Source organism: Homalodisca vitripennis, unplaced genomic scaffold (genome assembly GCF_021130785.1).
Source record: "Homalodisca vitripennis isolate AUS2020 unplaced genomic scaffold, UT_GWSS_2.1 ScUCBcl_2120;HRSCAF=6548, whole genome shotgun sequence".
Lineage (NCBI taxonomy): Eukaryota > Metazoa > Arthropoda > Insecta > Hemiptera > Cicadellidae > Homalodisca > Homalodisca vitripennis.
The window spans coordinates 40731-60138 of NW_025778286.1; the positions used below are offsets into that span (position 1 = coordinate 40731).

A 19408-nucleotide genomic window follows, 5' to 3' on the forward strand; every position below is an offset into this window, starting at 1 on the left:
GCCACACCCCATAATACTCTCACCTGGTACTTTTTCTGTAAAAAATCACAAATCTCCCACTACCATTTAAACTATTTACTTAAATATGACAAATTAGATAATTGGACATGGGATATCGTTTATTAATGAAGAATATCTCTCTCTAAATTTACTTGACATAATTACTTTAAAAAAAGTGTATAGAGGCCATACTATTGATACAATGATAATCTTAGTATGAATTTTAAATGTCATCCTATTGTTCCTATCTTGTAGAATGTAATTTACCCCAAGGACTCTGTTATCATCCATCCAAGGATCAAGAACCCTTTTCTGAGGAAGGAAATTGCTTCACTCTTGCTGAAACTTTCCAAGAAAGAAGAACAAAGCCTTGATAGTCACATATACCATTCTCTGACTTCTGGTAAGTTAACTATTTATATAAAACTGCACCGTGTATAATTTAATATACTATTTAATCCGTGAATTTTATATCAAGACCACAATTGTAATTAAATTCGTTGGATGAAATATTACTAATGTATGTAACTCACACCATTGCTGACTATTCAGATTATAAATGAAGAGTTAAGACACGGATAAGGGATTTGAATATTGAAAGAGGATAGACTTGGATCACTATGAATAACAAAAGGTTTGGTTAGAAGTGACTACTGGTGCAATTTTTATCTCTATGGAAAAGAACCAATGCGACCATCGACGCTGATTGACTACTTCTCGAACTATCCTCGAAACCGCAAAGTGCTCTAAACCACAATTTGTCACATATTGTACTCTGTTAATAACTGTACTCCATAGTCATGGGTGAGCGCAGTTCCAGCCCTATCTATTAGCCTCTGAACCACGCGAAACGTGATACAACCTAAACGACCTTAATTAATGTTTCCTAACTTTCTATATATGATATTATAATATATAATTCTATTAAAATAATAGTTTTTCTATCTTTCTCTTACCAAGTATAATAGTGTGTCCACAAAGTCATGACAAACTTTTTATTGCTTATCGGTAATCAGTTATTCAAGTTTGCTATTGATGATGGAAGCTTTGAAAGTATAGCAGGATTTTGGACAGTTGCCATCGTTATATTTTACAAAAGGTATAACACAATGTTTCGAGGATTGGAATCTACACCCTTCGTCAGGTGGGGACAACGCCGGACTAGACTTCAATACATATTTGTAGGTATATTTTAACCTTTTGCCTTATTTTCTTCTTTCTGTTCTTTATTTTAGTATGTATTAAATACCCCCTACCCACATGACGAAGAGGATAGAATCCAATTCTATCTTTATTTATCAGGAAAGGTCCATGTTCATAGTTTACGTATCTAGGAAAAATAATGGACATTGTAATGCGTTTGTAGAACATCAAAGTAATTCTCTTAGAGTAAACTTTTGGTGTGCTCTGTCCCGGGACCATGTTACCCTTTGGCAGAAGAACTATTAATAGATTTATTTGCCGTGATATTCTAGAACACTAAGCTCTTCCACAAATTTAAAATGAAAATGTGATTTTTGTTAAATCGACGGCATACCCCCTTATGTGAAAATGAAAGCATAATGAACTCTAATGCTTTTTTGGCAAAATTGTGCTTGTTTTTCGGAACGACAAATTGCCTGGAAGTTGGATAGGTCGAGGTGGGTGAAAGTCTGGCCAACACGCTCTCCTGATCTTATATCTTTAAATTATTATTTATGGTGCTTTGTCAAAGAAAAAAAATCGTGACCCTTTGCGTATTTCACGTATACTTTCGCTAGGGAACTGTACAAGAAATTGCCGTCTAAAAGACTCAATGTTTTCATAACAGCTTTATAAAAAAGACATCAATGTAACTATGCTATTGAATACGTACTTTCGAATGACTTTCACAGAATTGAAACAGAACAAAGAGCCTTGCCAATTTTCATTGCAATGAAAGGTTCAGTTGATCTGCAGAATTCATTTTCTGGAAATAAAGCTTGATCAGCGTCAAAGCTAAGTGTAACACTGCCAACACCTTACACAACAGAACCTGTAGCTATTAATATCTCTTAGCGAGAACTTCTGATCCTGTTATTGACAGTGGCTAAGTGAAAACACTGCCAAACACCTTACACAACAGAACCTGTAGCTATTAATTTCTCTTAGCGAGAACTTCTGATCCTGTTATTGACAGTGGCTAAGTGAAAACACTGCCAACACCTTACACGACAGAACCTGTAGCAATTAATTTCTCTTAGTGAGAACTTCTGATCCTGTTATTGACAGTGGCTAAGTGAAACACTGCCAACAACCTTACACAACAGAAACCTGCAGCAATTAATTTTCTCTTAGCGAGAACTTCTGATCCTGTTATGACAGTGGCTAAGTGAAACACTGCCAACACCTTACACAACAGAACCTGCAAGCAATTAATTTCTCTTAGCGAGAACTTCTGATCCTGTTATTGACAGTGGCTAAGTGAAACACTGCCAACACCTTACACAAACAGAACCTGCAGCAATTAATTTCTCTTAGCGAGAACTTCTGATCTGTTATTGACAGTGGCTAAGTGAAACACTGCCAACACCTTACACAACAAGAACCTGCAGCAATTAATTTCTCTTAGCGAGAACTTCTGATCCTGTTATTTGACAGTGGCTAAGTGAAAACACTGCCAACACCTTACACAACAGTTACCTGTAGCAATTAAATTTCTCTTAGCGAGACAACTTCTGATCCTGTTATTGACAGTGGCTAAGTGAAAAACACTGCCAACACCTTACACAAAACAGAAGCTATTAATTTCTCTTAGCGAGAAGTTCTGATCCTGTTATTGACAGTGGCTAAGTGAATTGTTGTTTGATTGATATCATCGAGGTTGATTGTTCCTCAGTGTTGAACAATAAAACTCTCTAAATAACGATTTTACTTGGCATATCGCTGGTAAGGAGAATTTAAAATTGCTCATTAAACTGCTGCCATAAATATTACTAATTATATAACGTTTAAAACAGTATTCTATAAAAATAAAAATAATTGCAGGCATAATTGCTAATACGAATAAGGTAACTGAAATGATTAGGTATAATCGGAAGGGGTAGTAAAATGGCAATCGATTGTCTTATATTACCTCAAAATTACCCTCAAATCCACTCGTTACACAGTATCATAAGTAGCCAAATCTGTAAAAGATTTCGGCCAATACAATTAATAAATATGAACTATAAACATATTAGTATCAGCTTAATAAGGTAATAAAAAAGTAAATAATTATAATATTGAATAATTTGATCTCAAATACTGTATACATCTTTTAACATTTTACTGTAGAGGGGATTTTATAGATTCAGATTAATTTTAATAAATTCTTCATTACTTGACGCATAAATTTTTAAAATATATGTTCATTAACTTTTTTAAGTTCATATTTTGATAAAGTTGTAATAAACTATAAAGAATATAATAAGGTCATCCATAGTTAAATAGACAAACAGGTCAGTAATTGTCTCATATTTTTCCATTTTTTTAAGTTATATGCAGCTTGAGATATGACTACGTACTTATACGTACTTGCGTATTTCACGTATACTTTAAAGAAACACTTTTGAAGATTTATTGGTGATTATTGCAGATCATCTTAATGTTTCATCACCATTTTACAGGTCGTCAAAGTGAAAGGTGATAAGAGTTATCTCGTTAGTGATAATTATTATTAATAATTAAATTTCATTAAAAAAAATATTTCATGTTTGGACCCAAAACTATTGCAAGGAGTATCATGTTTTCATAAATATATATGTCAAAAAGTGACTTTTTTCCTCACCCGTATCTGAACATATGATAATTTTTTCAGTGCAGATTCAAAATCGTTAAATATTTCTTCCGTGACTGTCTCCGGTTTAATTAGAGATGTTATCATTCTTTTTTTGAATGGGTAAGTTGGCATAAATCTTTTCTTTCTTTCCATCGATCTGCTTTGGTCAAAGGCATTGTCAGCGTCACGTTTTAATAATTGCTGGCCCTCTTTTCCCTTCTCCTTCCTCCGTACTTTAAAATGTTTATTCATATATGTTGATCTTGGGGCAAAGGCAAGTGTTTTAACTAATGTTCAATTTCGATTAATTTCTGATAATTTCTAATATATATCTATATCTATATATTTATATATATATATATATAAATAATTTATATCCTTCAGAGAATCTTTTAAGGCTGAATAAATCACAAACCAGAAATGGTAGTTCTAATAGTTTCATGGCATTTGTAGCAGTCTCATACTTATTTTCGAAATAAGTGTTGCAAAAAAGTACTTAAAAATAATTTTACAAAACCTTTTGTGACATATAATGATAGCAAACCTCCGAAATCCTACAGTCAACCATCACCAATAACGAACTTTTGTTTTTTATTAAATTAAACATGTGATATAAATACGAAGCTTGAAAGATTGTTGGTTTCAAGTACACAATGAATCTTGCGAAAAGTTGCTACTTGGTCAGAGGACACCGCGGCTGTAGATCATGTTTTCTGTTTCCTTACTCCACAAATTCCTCTTATCGCACTTCCTTCGCTTTGCCACTTTACACCCTGTCGAGGTTTACTTTCCTTGGCAGGATAACTTTGATTTATTCTCCACCAGATATTATTAAATTTATTCAAATAATATTGTAAATATTACTAAACGTCTATATCATACGAGCTAAAACTTTCTGTAGTGATAATATGATAACTTACTTCGTTACAATCAGGAATCTAATCTAATCGTATAATGTTTACTATCCAAGGTCTCACTTATATAAGATGTCGAAACAACCTTTTGTAATTCTTGAAACAAAAAGTGTACATAGTTCATTATACTAACGAACTATTTCGACACCGTGTGAAATTTCATTCTTTACTTAACTTTATCCAATTTATGTATTGGATTATTTCCTATAAGTTACCTAATATTGTTGAGAAGAAGTTGTCATAGCAAAAAATAGCAGAATTACAGTGGTACATTGGAACATTAAATAGTATATATTTTTTTTAAATCGCAGTAATGTGGTCATAAGGTTTGTAAGGTGTTATTTAAATTCACAGGTTTTGTTTAAAATTTTTGGAATTTATAATAAAATTTACTTTACGTCATAATTGGTGAGATATTTACGTGTTTCGTTAGAACCTAATAAATTATTTAGCTTTTCAAATGAACACTGCTTTAAGATCAGGCAAAGAATTACTGAGTAGGCTACACTTAATAAATTGTTACTAAAAGTAGCGCCTGCATGATTTAACGTAAGGTAGATTGAATGTTAATCTTTTTTTATTTATAAAATGTGCTTGGAGAGCTAGAAAGTTTATTTTCTGTCAGACTGATTGTATGTAAATGATACTTCAAGAACTAATTGAGTTACAGACTTGATAAGTAGCATGCAGCTTCATTTCTTTAGAAGCAACATCGAATTCAATATGTTGAATTTTCCTCCGTTGTATTTAACTGAGCTTCAACGAAGCTTAACTTACCAGGATATCTCAAGAACAAATTGAGCTTTACATGTGTTTCATTTTGCCATTACTAAAAGCGCTGATATTTTTCTTTTTATGTCAATATATTCACGACTAGGAACATGAACATGACCATGTATTTAATTAATTTCTTTTGGAATCAAGATTTTTTTTAATTTTGCTATAATAAAATAAACGTATTTACAGATTATCCACAATTTGGGAAAAAATTTAAAATGTATATTTATTTATGGTTTGCAATATGTTTTTATTAGCCAGCGCTAGGAAAAATAGTGAAAAAATGTAGCGACTGGAATGGTGAAGTACATTTTTTTGTAGTCAATATCAACGTAAGAATTAACATAGTCAATAAAATATAGGACGTCACTCACAAAACTGGGAAGGTTTTCACACGCTAAGAGCATTTAAATATGTTATAGGACTGTAGTGCCCATCAATCAAGTGTTTGACCTCTCTTTCCATGCCTTGTTATTTTCTCTCCTCTATGTATGAAAACAATACGGAATTACTATTGAATACACTAATAAACACACTTCAAATTAAGGGCCAGAAAGTTATATTAAATTTTTAAAATGGCATGGGGTTAAAAAGGCGATCGTTGTAATAGGGATTTTCTCTCCCACACAAATATTGTATTTACTAGGAAACCCCACCTCTGTACTATTATCTTGTAAGTTTATTTTATCCTGGGTCACCAAAGTAATATGAGAAATATGGTTAAAACGAGATACTGATGAGTTTTATTAAATATCCAATTACCGTATATAAATATTCGTGAATTCTAATTGCTTACTCCTTATATTCCCGTGAGCACTGGACTTGGAGATGGATGGCCGAGTTGGTTATCGAACCACGATCTCGTCAGGTTGTTCAACACGCCCGTTCCTACCCCAACTTGTCTAACCTCTGAGCTTAATCCATTTTCACTGGTAAAGGCCGGAAAAAGCTAGCCTCCCTTCCATTGTAACATGACCAAGACGTAGTGATTGACTCATCACTGTTCATGGAGGCGGCCTTTAACTCCAACTTTACCCACACTGAACATCCTGTCACTCCGGCAGCAAACGCAAATATCTTTTTATGGCTAAGTGCAATGTTGACTAAACTTCAGACTAAGTTCTCAAGTAAAATATCGTTTACGGTACAACACCCATACATTTTTAGAACGGAAAAAGATGGATTAGTTGCAAATCTTCGATTCCTCTTCTGTGAAAATATTGCTCATCACTTACTGGAAGTGTTTTTACACCCGCCAAAGTCCAATGCTATATTTCAGACGAAGTTCCTGTTGCTCACAAGGTGCATAAAGATACGGAATATTTCATCATGCGTATTAGATCATCATAAGGATATTGAAAGATTAAGTATGATAATTTATTCGTAAATATATTCATTCTTTGTTTATTTTCGAACTACTATTTAGGATATACTCGCCGGTAGAGACTTTTGTTCTTTTATACGGTGGATGCATTTCTGTGTTTTAATCAATCTAATATGTACTGTCTCGAATGGTTTATTCCCACAATTTTATGCTTCTTTCAAAAGCCACGATAACAAATTACAACAGCCTTACAAAAGCCTTAAAATTACAACAATAAATAGACTAAAATTAAAAATTAATTGTCAATAAAAACCTCTACGCACTTCCTGCTTCGAGCTTAGATTAATTTAATCATTAATTCAGTAGAAAAGCTAGTCTTATGGATAAATTAACATAGTTAGTTAAAATTTACCACACCCAATCCTAAACCTAACGCCATAAAACCACCTAAAACCATATATTTTTGTTATAGTGTCTGCAACCGCAAATGAACTCTTTATGTAAATTAACTTTTCTGATGGAATCCCTAATCAGGCCTTTGCCTTTGGGACCCTATTTTCCTACTAAAATTACATTTGATTTGTCATAATAGAATTTTATATTATGTTAGTATACATTTGTAATACTCATATGACTTTGTCTTGCTACTAATATTTGTGTATTTTTAGGAAATAAATCATTTATTCATTTTTATTTAATTCAAACTGCTAACAGTAAATGTCGTATTCACATTATCATCTTCATTTAATACTTACGATTTGTTCATTGACCAGTTAAATTAACGGCTGCTTACAGTATGGTACGTGTAATACTGTATATTGATAATAAGAGAAGACGTTATCGCTTATTCATTTAGTAAACTAAATTAAGTAAATATTTAAAAATCAAAAACAAGAAAAAAAGCATAGCTCGTGTTGGACAGAAACATGTTGTAAATCAAAGCTTCGGTGTTGTACGGAAACCACAAACCTCGCACTGGGTGGTGCGGAAAGTGATAAAGGGAAAACGTGACGTCATATTTATTTCCGGAACGTTCCTAGAATCGAAACATCCTGTTTGTATCACATTTGTCTTTTTTCATGCCTGAACAGGGCTAATACAATATATTTTGTATATTACATGAAATACTCGACTTAAGGCAATTTGCTTTATAGCGTGAGGAAGGTAAATGTATACGATATAATATGTGATTTTTAATATCTTATTATTTGATTCTTAATGACATGAATGCGTTTAATATAATCTAAATTACACTTACAGAGTATTTTCAACAATTTTAATGATACACTTTTACTTTTTTCCAACGAAACGTTTGTAGCTAATAATCTACTAGCTAACCTGTATTATAAAATGTACCATGTAAAGTAGTTTTTTATTTTACTAAGTTAAGTTACGGCTAAGAAGCTCTCTGTAACACTTAAGCTGGAGACCAACGGCTTAAAGGTGACTTCCGAACCACCACCAATGGCCGGGCAGGCGGACAGGATGGTACAATAACAGGGTAGTACAATAACAACAATAATGTTTATGAGAATCGTAGATTTACATATTTTCAAGTGGAGAGGTTTATACAATTCGAAGTACAATAAATAAAACCATAAACCATAATATTTTAAAATGTTACAGAATTATAAATTACGACTGAATGCGGAAATTCATGTAAAAGGAGGTAGATGTACGCCAGACTGCGGGTTGCGCAACATACTTTGCTGAAGTGATATTCAAAATTATAAGTCAATAGCTCGATTTAGTGGAGAAAGTAGGCTTCGCTAACGCTCAGCCAAATGCCGAGAGGGGACATACATCCTCTATTTAATCTTTAGTATACAGTAATGAAGCTTCGTGTATAAGTTAACAGTCAATTCGTACTCAAGTTATCCTTCTTCTCTTACCAAATCTATCATACAATCTTACTTTATTTATAGTAATACAATAAAAAACTTTATAGAGGAGAAAAGTTGCCTTAAGCAATGTTTAATTTTAATAACAAATCTATTGCATTACACGCAATAACGAAACCATTATTCTCTAATCATCTTTAGTTATTCATGCAACGTCAACTCTGCTGTTGATTTTATCGGTTATTACTTCTTCGCAAAGAGATTTAATATTCTTTCCTTTAAGAAATAAAGTGATTTTAAATTTCCAAGCAGGATACACGAATATTCTATAAAGGAGAAGTAAATATATTGTGCGTAAGTATATAAGTCTTAATGGATATTTGATCGTAAAGTGTATTGAATTAATTACCCATTTGTATTATACCTTTTAAAGTCAATGTTTAGTTACATAATGTCCAAATAAAGCAAACATTATGAATGTCTCTCTGTGAATTATTGATTAGATATATTTATTCATTCTAGAACATGAAGTGAAAATACGCAAGATGAAATCTCAAATCCCCTATTTCGACTATAAGATTTCACATCATCTCAGTCATTGGGTAAATCGTATATATATACGCCATTAAATTAAATATTCGTTTCATGACATTTAATATCTGATATTTCACTTAAAGTCAAAAAGATAGAATGTATATTCTTATTTACTGAAATATAACACAGATGATTAGCGATCTGTGGTAGTCTCGTTACATATCGTTCTCTTTTCAAGTCGTTACTTTAAAGTGCTTTATAAAAGTAAACCTCTCATGCTTACGACCAAGTTTGTAATCCACGTGTTTTTAATGTTTGCTCTAATCTATGCAGTGGATTTCCTGTTAATCCAATGATATTAGGGCTTTGATTTAGCATTACAAAGTGTATTCGTTCGAAATGTTGTCATGAAAATACGACATAAGAAAATTAATTTTCAAAGTAATAAAATTGTTCATATGTTTGCTTCTGCATCAAAATATTATTAATTTGTTTCTTTATTGTTATTCTCTGTTTTTGGGACATTCTGTATTTTTTTACAGTTCAAATTATTTAGGATGGGTATAATTGGAAATCCGTTTCAACTAAATATATGCGGTTAGATGTTTGAGAAGACTGGCCTCAAACATAGTATATTGATACTAGTGTTTATTAACACTAGTTAAGTTAACATTGGTTAAGTTTACGTATGCCCACGGCAATGCCATTTTAACATTTAAATATTGCAATATACTCCCGTAACCCCATGTAAACTTGCACCCCTCTAGGCTACATGATATCAATGTATGTTCTTGTCTGCTCAATGGATTTTCAGCTAATCCAAGCCCTCCCCCGACTTGCGGTGCTAATCCTTCACCTCGGGTTTGGTATTGTAAGTTCTGTACTTACAGGCTGCATAGTAAAAATAAGGCGTAGGGAGATTTAAAATACAGAACAATAAAATCTATTGATAAACTTACAACTAAACCGCCATACTGTAAGGTCTGTAACATTTTAAACTTTTACTCCGAAAAAGAATTAAAATTGAATAACATTATCAATAGGTAGGAGTTCTTCGACTGTAAACAAATTTTCAAAAGCAAGAAAACAATCTGTCATAATTTTTAGTGTTAATAAACATTTTCTAGAGGATAGCTAATTTTTCATGGAAACAAAATAGTAACTACAGTTTATCCTGTCTGTACAGATGTATAACAACGCAATGTTTTTTAATTTTGGTTCAGGTCCACCATTCCTCCATCCCACTATTCTCTCAGTTAAGACGTCACTGAATTGAGTACAGTCAGGATACGTCATCAGATGTACTAATATGATCACGCTAAAGGCATGACAGTTTTATCCCTGCCATGCCTTTCAACATGATTAGACCCACGCTTCCACTTCTGTTCAGTATGTTATCAATTATTGTTCACAAGAAAGTTTCCACTGTAGGTCTTCATGATATAATTTTTATTTTTGGAAAATAACTGATTACGAAAGTAAATGATCTCACACAATATCAACACTTGATTTCAAGTGGATCACAATCTTCTTATCAGTTGAGTCAGTGATACTAGAACTCTCCCGTAATATCGCAACCTGAACTTTATATTGCTTCAATTCAAACTTTCTGCCTAAAACACACCTTCCTTAAGTTGAGACCAATCACCTAAAACGATAGCAATCTCTTTTTGAAACAGTTAAGATTTCCTTTTTGGCTCAAAATATTAGACATCAGTTTATCCAAACTGGCAAACTCAAGTTAACGTCTTGCCATGAGAGATTTCAATCTCATCACTCAAATCTATGTTTTTTTATTTTGTTCAAAAGTGAAATTCACCGTGATAACGGTAGGTATACTCATTTGTTTCAATACAATCTTCTTTTCGCTCATCACCAACTGAAGACTGTATTGAAGAAATTGTAGACAGCAACTACTATATTTCTGCTGCTATAATTACGAGTTTAATTTATAATCATTTTTACACAACTTCAAACAACATGTATGATCTTACTCAACTGACGCCAACGAATTAGTCTCCTATAGTGTTAAATGACTTCAACGTGATAAAATAAATGTTGCAGCAAGCGGATAAAATGTGCCTGAACAAAACGTAGTAGTGAATTGGCAAACTGCAGATACAACTTTTCAGGATTACGTCAAAGACACAAATGCCCGGCTCAGATCCGTTCCTCTTATCTTTCCAAACTGTTACTCGCGATACCGCCATAAACACAACAAGATCCGCTTGGCATCTCTACTCGTGATGTAAATCTCTGTTGGATCTTTATTCACACTTAAACGTATTCCTTGCAGTAAGTAAATGACTTAATCCGATACATTGCTTAAATCAAATATTATGTTTAGTCAATATTTTTATAATTGGATTTTAAAATATATTAGTATATGTATATTTGTAGATAAATAAATATTAAATATTAATCACTAGTAAACCTGTTGTAAGGTGAAAAATATATGTTTCTTACAAAGTAGTTGTTACCCGCGGTACCGCACGCAATTTTCAAAGCGATTGTAAAAGTTATAAAAATTCATGGCAGTATCTAAACATAGCACAAAATAAACTATAAAAGGAAATAAAGTAAACTTTACTACCAGAATAAATAAACCAGGTCACCCAAAACTAGAAAGAATAATGTTTTATGACTTATTAAGTTGTTCCCCTGTAGAAGATGAGTTACCAAGCTCTTCTCTTGTGATCTTTGGCTGCAAGTAAATTTTATATTGGATGGTTCTTAGCTTATAAAATTTAAACACTGATGTTGATATTTGGATATATTCAACTTAGGCTATTGGTATGTTTTTTTTACGTAAGAGAGATACTCCATTCGAAGTTTGTTATTGACTGTGGAAGGATTGCAAAGGAAACAGGGGTTTGGCATCGTTCAGAGACCTACAATCTGATCTCTTCCTCAGGTGAATAAGTAAACAAACAAATTACAATCTAGGTTAAAATAAACAAACCACACCACAGCATAAGTCAGGAAACATAAACAATACATCGTGACATCGTGTAACAACTCTGTGCAAACTAAATCTAACACATGCACTTAATAATAACAAAACACCAACTATTATAACTGAAATACAGAATGCAGGTCTGCACTCACCGATCTACCGCATAGAACACTAGTTCTAAATAGTGTAAGAGCAATTGAACTATTATGTACAATTATCTTCGAAAATTAATTTTGTAATTGACCTTAAAGTTTGTTTTATCTGACTAGATAAATAATTCGCTAACTATTTTACCTGTTATATAATATACACTTATCTAAAAAAATTAAAATTTTATCGATGTGAACGGTCTAGGAATAACTAATGCTTGTGGAAGTAATGTGTTATGCAATCTTTAATTATTTCCTTTTAAATTATGTATTATTACTGTATTGTATTATAGATTATTCTATTAGACACGTACGAAACAAAAATAAACATCGGTGTACTTTTGGACTGGACATATAAAATTGAAAGAATTATAACAGTTTTTATTGTTAAATTGTCAGCTATGACGACTCTTGAATAGTTTATTTAAACTGAAAACAAAATAATTAAATTAATGATTTAAGTATACGCCATAATTTTTACGATAGGAGTATCAAACATGGTAAAAATACGTGTCATATTTTTGGGAAGAATAACAGATTTTAAATGTATTATTTTAAAACAAGTAAAACTTACAGTTAAATCGAATCAGAAACACATTTTTGAAATAAATTATGTAAATCCTAAACTTGAAAATTGTCTTTCAACTCAGTTTAACTTTAATAGCTTAAGTTCTGTGATATTTCTTGTTAGCGAAGTTATTGCGGGCCGTATAGTTAAATAAATATTATCTCATGACTAAACAGCTCCAACTCAGTTTAACTTTAATAGCTTAAGTTCTGTGATATTTCTTGTTAGCGAAGTTATTGCGGGCCGGATAGTTAAATAAATATTATCTTTTCCTCAGGCATCGTTCAGTATTCATGACTAAACAGCTCCAACTCAGTTTAACTTTAATAGCTTAAGTTCTGTGATATTTCTTGTTAGCGAAGTTATTGCGGGCCGGATAGTTAAATAAATATTATCTTTTCCTCAGGCATCGTTCAGTATTCATGACTAAACAGCTCCAACTCATTCCCGCCATTTTGTTACTTTAGGCGAAAAGTATTGGATATTCTTCATAAATAATTTATTCTTCGAAATTAGTTTGTGGTTTTGAATATTTTTTTGTTATTTTTATCACTCTATCCTCACTAGATATATTCCTAATGGAGATTTTAAAAGTAAACATTTCAAAGAAAATACACGTCTGCGTGGATATTGTCGTAAGGATGATATTGAGAACTCAAATACAGTCTCATATTTGTCAGATCTCAACTGTCGGAGGAATAAAACGTTTTTTGGAGTTTTCCTTAGCTTCGTCTGGTTCCACGACTATTGTTCTATCACCATAAGCGAAATATTTTATTTCTTTTCGCATAATATTCGCCATTAGTTGATACTTTGGTTTGCGCGTAGACATTGAAAATATGTACATCTTCTTGAAACTTAAGCCGTTTTGGTCTGCCAATAGGTACAGTATGTTTGTTTTACAGTTTGATGGGTCTACAATCAAACCACTTATCACGTCAGGTAAAATCAGGCCGTTTTTGTTTTTTGCGACACAGTCTGCTACCTATAAACTTGTCCATATTGCGGACCTTAAATCATTTATCTAGCTTACGACCCTCTTTATGGCAAAGTTTCATGTGTTACCTAAAAATACTATCATAGAAAAAGTTATACTATATTAATTATTACTTAACACCTTTCCTGATATAATTTAAATGTAGTTTGGTTTAAGTTATAACATATAATACAAAATTTAATATCAGTAATTATTAATTTTTTTAATTGATATGTCAGGCATACTTTTCACAATGGTAAACCTAAAACCTCTTTGTGGTTTGTTTTTAATTCAAGGACAGAGTTTCAACGTTTGTTCTGCAAACATTGTTCTCGGTTTCTGTCATGTGGTGTTGAGGTTTTTTCATATTTCCATTCTTTCCGGGTTCATGTATATGATTTAAATTATGAACCCCTGAAAGCAAATACATAGTAATTAAAATTATTAATTACTTTCAAAAAGTTAGTAGTCCAATTTCTTTTGCATACATTTTTTTATGGGAATTACATTTTTGTCGATTAAAACAAAACCATTTAGTTTTAACGATGAAATCATCATTTATCTGTGTATTTCTACATATTATTTAAATTTTAATTGTTTACAAATTTTTAAATCTTTATTTGAGATTATACCAAACTATCATCCAATATTTGATAGTAATATAATTATTAACAGATTTTCACAAGCCTTTGATGATGTAATAATTTATGAGGATTAATTAAATCCCAGCATTTCTCCGTCAAAGTAAAACAGTATCCTTTGGCGCCATTAAAGTAGCTTCATTTTATCAAGTCAGAGGGAAGATATCATATCTTCCGTGCTCTAAAAGCATTATAGCCTTAGAGCTACAGCATATTACAAGTTCTAATGAAATTTCAAATTAAAAGATGTGTATATTTTATAAGTATCAATGTTTCTACTTTTTACTGTATATCTGTTTAGAATAACAACTGACTGAACTTAAAATTATATAATCATCAGTAAACTTAGCATATAGAACCAGCCTATTGCAATTTTCCTCTTGGTGGCACTCACCGAAATGTTCTGCACAATTTAACTGAACATAACCTCCAGAGGCAAAATCCACATCTCCAAAGCTTATACGTTGTACTCAAACACCGAATCTGGAGCATGCCCGAAATGTTTACTCACTTCGCAAGGTAGATGTTGTGAAATACTCACGTCGTTGAGAGTATTCGGACATTTGCCGCAGTAAAATACCCAGAGCGCGGTGGGTATAAACATATTTGCAAAACCACCGATGATTTCTAGAAATTGACAAAAATAACTTTTGCCCACATTGGGTTTTGGGTATTCTTAGTTTACGCAAACGCAGAACTGAACTTCTTACGAAACAGACTTATAATAATTCGACAATTAACATTCAACTATCTCACTTAGGAATACAAAATTCCCAGTCATTTATGTACAGATGTGTATACCTAATATTCATAAATGCCCAGGTATTTATAAATTTATTAAAAATCTCATCTCGGAGTAAAATTTAAAATCTTATAAAACACTCACATACTCATTTTTTTCTTGTTTTGAGGACTTACTGTGAGATTTAAATATTAGGAAAGAGAATCAAATGATCTAACTACGTCTTATTACAGTTACGTAATAAATCTTTAGAAGTATCGATTTGAAAACGTTGAGATAAAAGTTTGAGAAATCTGTACATTGATATGTTAAGCCAAGGAATACATTTAAGAACCTAAATCGATAGATTTAAAAACTAAAATATTAACTCTAAAAACACAAGGAACTGTCAAGAAAAATTCCAATGTACGTTTTAACAGTTGCAAATTGTTACATATTTCAGGCATTATTAACCATGCAATGTAATACAATAGTTAGATACCTACGGCTTCACACGGAATTTTCTCCTGAAAAATAGGGACACCATTCGCATATTCTTCTTTAATGACGTTCTAAACAATTCTAAGATGAGTTATAGTCACTGAAAGTTATTCCAATCTACTGCTTTATTTTATAATTAAGTTTAAATAACAGTGTTTTGAGCTCTTGGAGTGCGGGATTAAAACCGTTTTTTTAACACATGTGAAATAACTCAATTTTCTCTGTAATATTTCATGGTATTTGTTTGCACAGCTCTACAGATTTCAAACATAATTTAGGCCATTGGATGAATCCTTAAATTTTCAGTTAAAAAACTTATTATCTTAGATGATGGAGCTCAATGTAATTTTTAAACGTAAGTATAATATTACATGTACATATTATTTCAGTGTTTATACAACAAATGAACAATTTAACAATTCAATTTACTAGTTTTATATAAAATTTTGGTCTCTAATGCCAAAATGATGACGCATGCAACGAAATGTATTTTTTTAAACAAACATTTACTGTATAAACATTCTTTATTTAAATTGTGTTATTAACGATGTTTAGTTGTTATTGACTATGTTGAGGATTGTCATGTCGATATCCCACATCTATCCGTGCAGGTGTGATGTGTCATTGTGTTTCTCGTACTCGTGACTTGTGCTCGGGACTTGTACTCTCTGCAATGTCAACGCCTAGACTAAACTCCATGTAGCTTTCAGGTACATTTGTGTCAAACCAAGCCTACCGACCTCATAGTTTATCGAAGTGTACCGATTAGTCCATGCGCCACTGACAATACAAATCTGTTACAATACATTGAAAGTGTGGACTTTATCACGTGATCACAGGAGAACTGGAGAAGGAAGGGTAGCACATGCGCATGCGCTAGGGTTCGTTCTGTTTGGCTTGGTGTGTACATGAGACACGTCACACATTTGATGGGTTTTATTGCCTTCCACAGCACCAAATCCGGTGCACTAATTTGAACAAATTTAATTAGTTATTTAAGTTCAAGTTCGAAAATCATTTATTTTCTTGAAACACAGAAAGAAATACATATTCCATGAGTTCTGTTGAACTCGTGCGGAATAATTTTTACAATAAAACATAGTTAAGAAATAATCAGTTGGCATGTGATTTATGCTATGTATGTAGCTCTATTTTTCTTATACAACTAACATAATTCACAAATGTCCTTAATTTTATCTTCTTAGAATTGTAATGAGAAATTACAAATAGCATAGTACAACTATGAACCAGCCAATATTTCCAATGTTATTCAATATTAAATTTAAATATAATATAAAATAACAATGACCAACTAATAAGAAATTTAAATATACGAATTATCAAATAAATAAATAAGTATATATATATATATATATATATATATATATATATATATATATATATATATATATATATATGTATGTATGTATGTATGTATATAATAACGTTTGAAATATTCATGTTCTGTCAACAGTGAGAGTTTAATTAGTCATTACACATTAAATAACGCTCTAAATTAATCTATTTTTTTGAGCTTACACATGATTTTACCACGGATCCTTTTGTCGAGTGTTTAGTCACATATTAGATCTTGTCACAATAGCTTGTCGTTTAGTCACAATACACGAGCCCGGGTAATATCGTAATTACGGTGATGGGCAACCATAATACGAATAAGATTAATGTATTAGTCTCATTAAATGTGAAGTGAGTGCAATTTCAAAATTTGGAGATCCGAGAAACTGTACCGTAGTTGTAATTATTTATGCTGAATCAAGGTAGAAAATAGGCTCTTGTTAACTAGACGCGGTGCGTGGACATTGTTTGTTGGTTCGAGACCGGTCAATCAGCTGATCGAGATGACTACGGTGATACGTTCCGACCCGGCTCGCTGGAGAGACAGGGGGATCAGTTCTGTCTTGAAGCCACGACGAGAAGGTGCAGACGTCAGTAGAGAAGCGGTGGTCCTTCCTCTAACCCTATAGTTTTGGGATCTAGAGTAATTCTTTTTATCGAGTGTAAATTTAATTCAAGTATTTAATTTTTCTTCAGTGCGTATTAAATATCTATCAGCCTCCGTAATCTTCAAAGTAGTAAGTCCCGTACCAGCGTATAGTTAATATCTTTTATTTTTATACTGTTGTAATTAAAATTTATAAAGTTTCCCATCTTACAGAGTCTGAGAATTAATTAAATTTTTTGAAGTATTGTGAATTAAATTTTGGTCGTAAATTTAGTATCAAGTTTTGTGTTATATTGATTTTTTTTGAATATTTTGAGAAGAGAACTTTTTATTTTATCTTGTTAATTTAAACCATTTTTGGAGAAGTATACATTTTTAGTTTCATTTTAATTTTAATTCATTTTTGATCAGAATCTTAATTAGATTTGTTCGATTGTGTGTGAAGTTTTGAAGAAAATCGAATCTAAAGTTTGTAAACTTTGTCAAATTTTGAGTGAACTTTAATCTCGGAATAAATCAAGTATTTCCGAAAAGTTGTTTTGATTTATAAAGTATTAGCTCCATATAAATTTAATGTATGTGCTATAATAACGGTACAAAACGTGAACTTTAGTTTTAAACCGGTCTTATTCACACATATATTTTACCTACAATAATACATTATTTTCAAATTAAAAGTGATTATTAAGAAACCACCCAGAAATTAAATTAAGAGATATTTTGTATTTTTTTTTTTTTTTTAGAAGAAACAGAACTGCCTCGTTTCTCAGTGCAACCAAATATCAACCGAAAATTACTGCCATAACCGGAAATGGAGTTTGTAAAACTTAAATTAGTAAAGTTTTTATTAGTAACTTACTTCTGTAATTTACAATATTTCTGAGCGAAATTTTCTCAACTTAAATCGTACTTTTAGTTTACAATTATTGTTTAATTATGTTTTACTAATATATGTTTACGCTTGAAAGATATCAAAATTGCTGTACCTAAGAATGAATTACCATCACCATGCTCAAGAAAACTACTAGCATTTAATGTGTATTAAAGCAGACTATTATCAAAGTTGCGTTCTTAGATTTTGTCAATAAATATTTTTTACGCTTAGAAAAATTTTTGCTCCTTTATCTTTATTTAAACACAGTTTTTTTCGTTTCAAAACTTTATATTTCCAGAGGACTTACAGGAAAATACGATAATTTCAATATCATTGATTATCTCGTACTAATATAAGGCTACTCTATTTTATGCTATATTCTATAATGTATGCTATTATTTTATTTTTGTATCCTCCTTTATTATTTGTATTGTATGACCGTAATGTATAACCTACAAATTAACCGTTAACGCAACGTTCAACATTTTGAGTGATTGCTGTAAGAAGAAGGTATAAATAATTTTAAATACATACCGAATGATTTGAAATATTCAAGATTTGAGCTTGATATGACTATGGTATTCAATTTCAAATTACTTACGTTCTTATTGTTTACTTTCAACTCGCTTTGACAGAACCACTAAGTTGCTGAGGTAGAGATTCCACGAAATCCATCGCGCTGCTCATATCTCTGAGATGTTCTGTTTTCATCCCTGGACACATTTCATTAACTAAAATATTTCTCATTGAAATTTTTATGAAATCATTTAGGAATGCCTTTTATCTTAACGTCCCGCTTCCTACTCCCTTTGTGTTCCACCTTTGGTAAGACAATGCGGTAAACTGCCTCCTTCAATTTGGCGCATATTTTGTGCTTCCCATTTCTTTCTT

General features: G+C 31.7%; 1 long non-coding RNA gene across 1 annotated transcript; it reads left to right on the top strand.

The window, feature by feature from the left end:
• The first annotated feature begins 268 nt into the window (after positions 1 to 268).
• Positions 269 to 18753, top strand: LOC124371865. Its single transcript, XR_006923283.1, has 2 exons — positions 269 to 403; positions 18612 to 18753. It is a non-coding gene; the product is annotated as an uncharacterized LOC124371865 (long non-coding RNA).
• Positions 18754 to 19408: the final 655 nt, after the last annotated feature.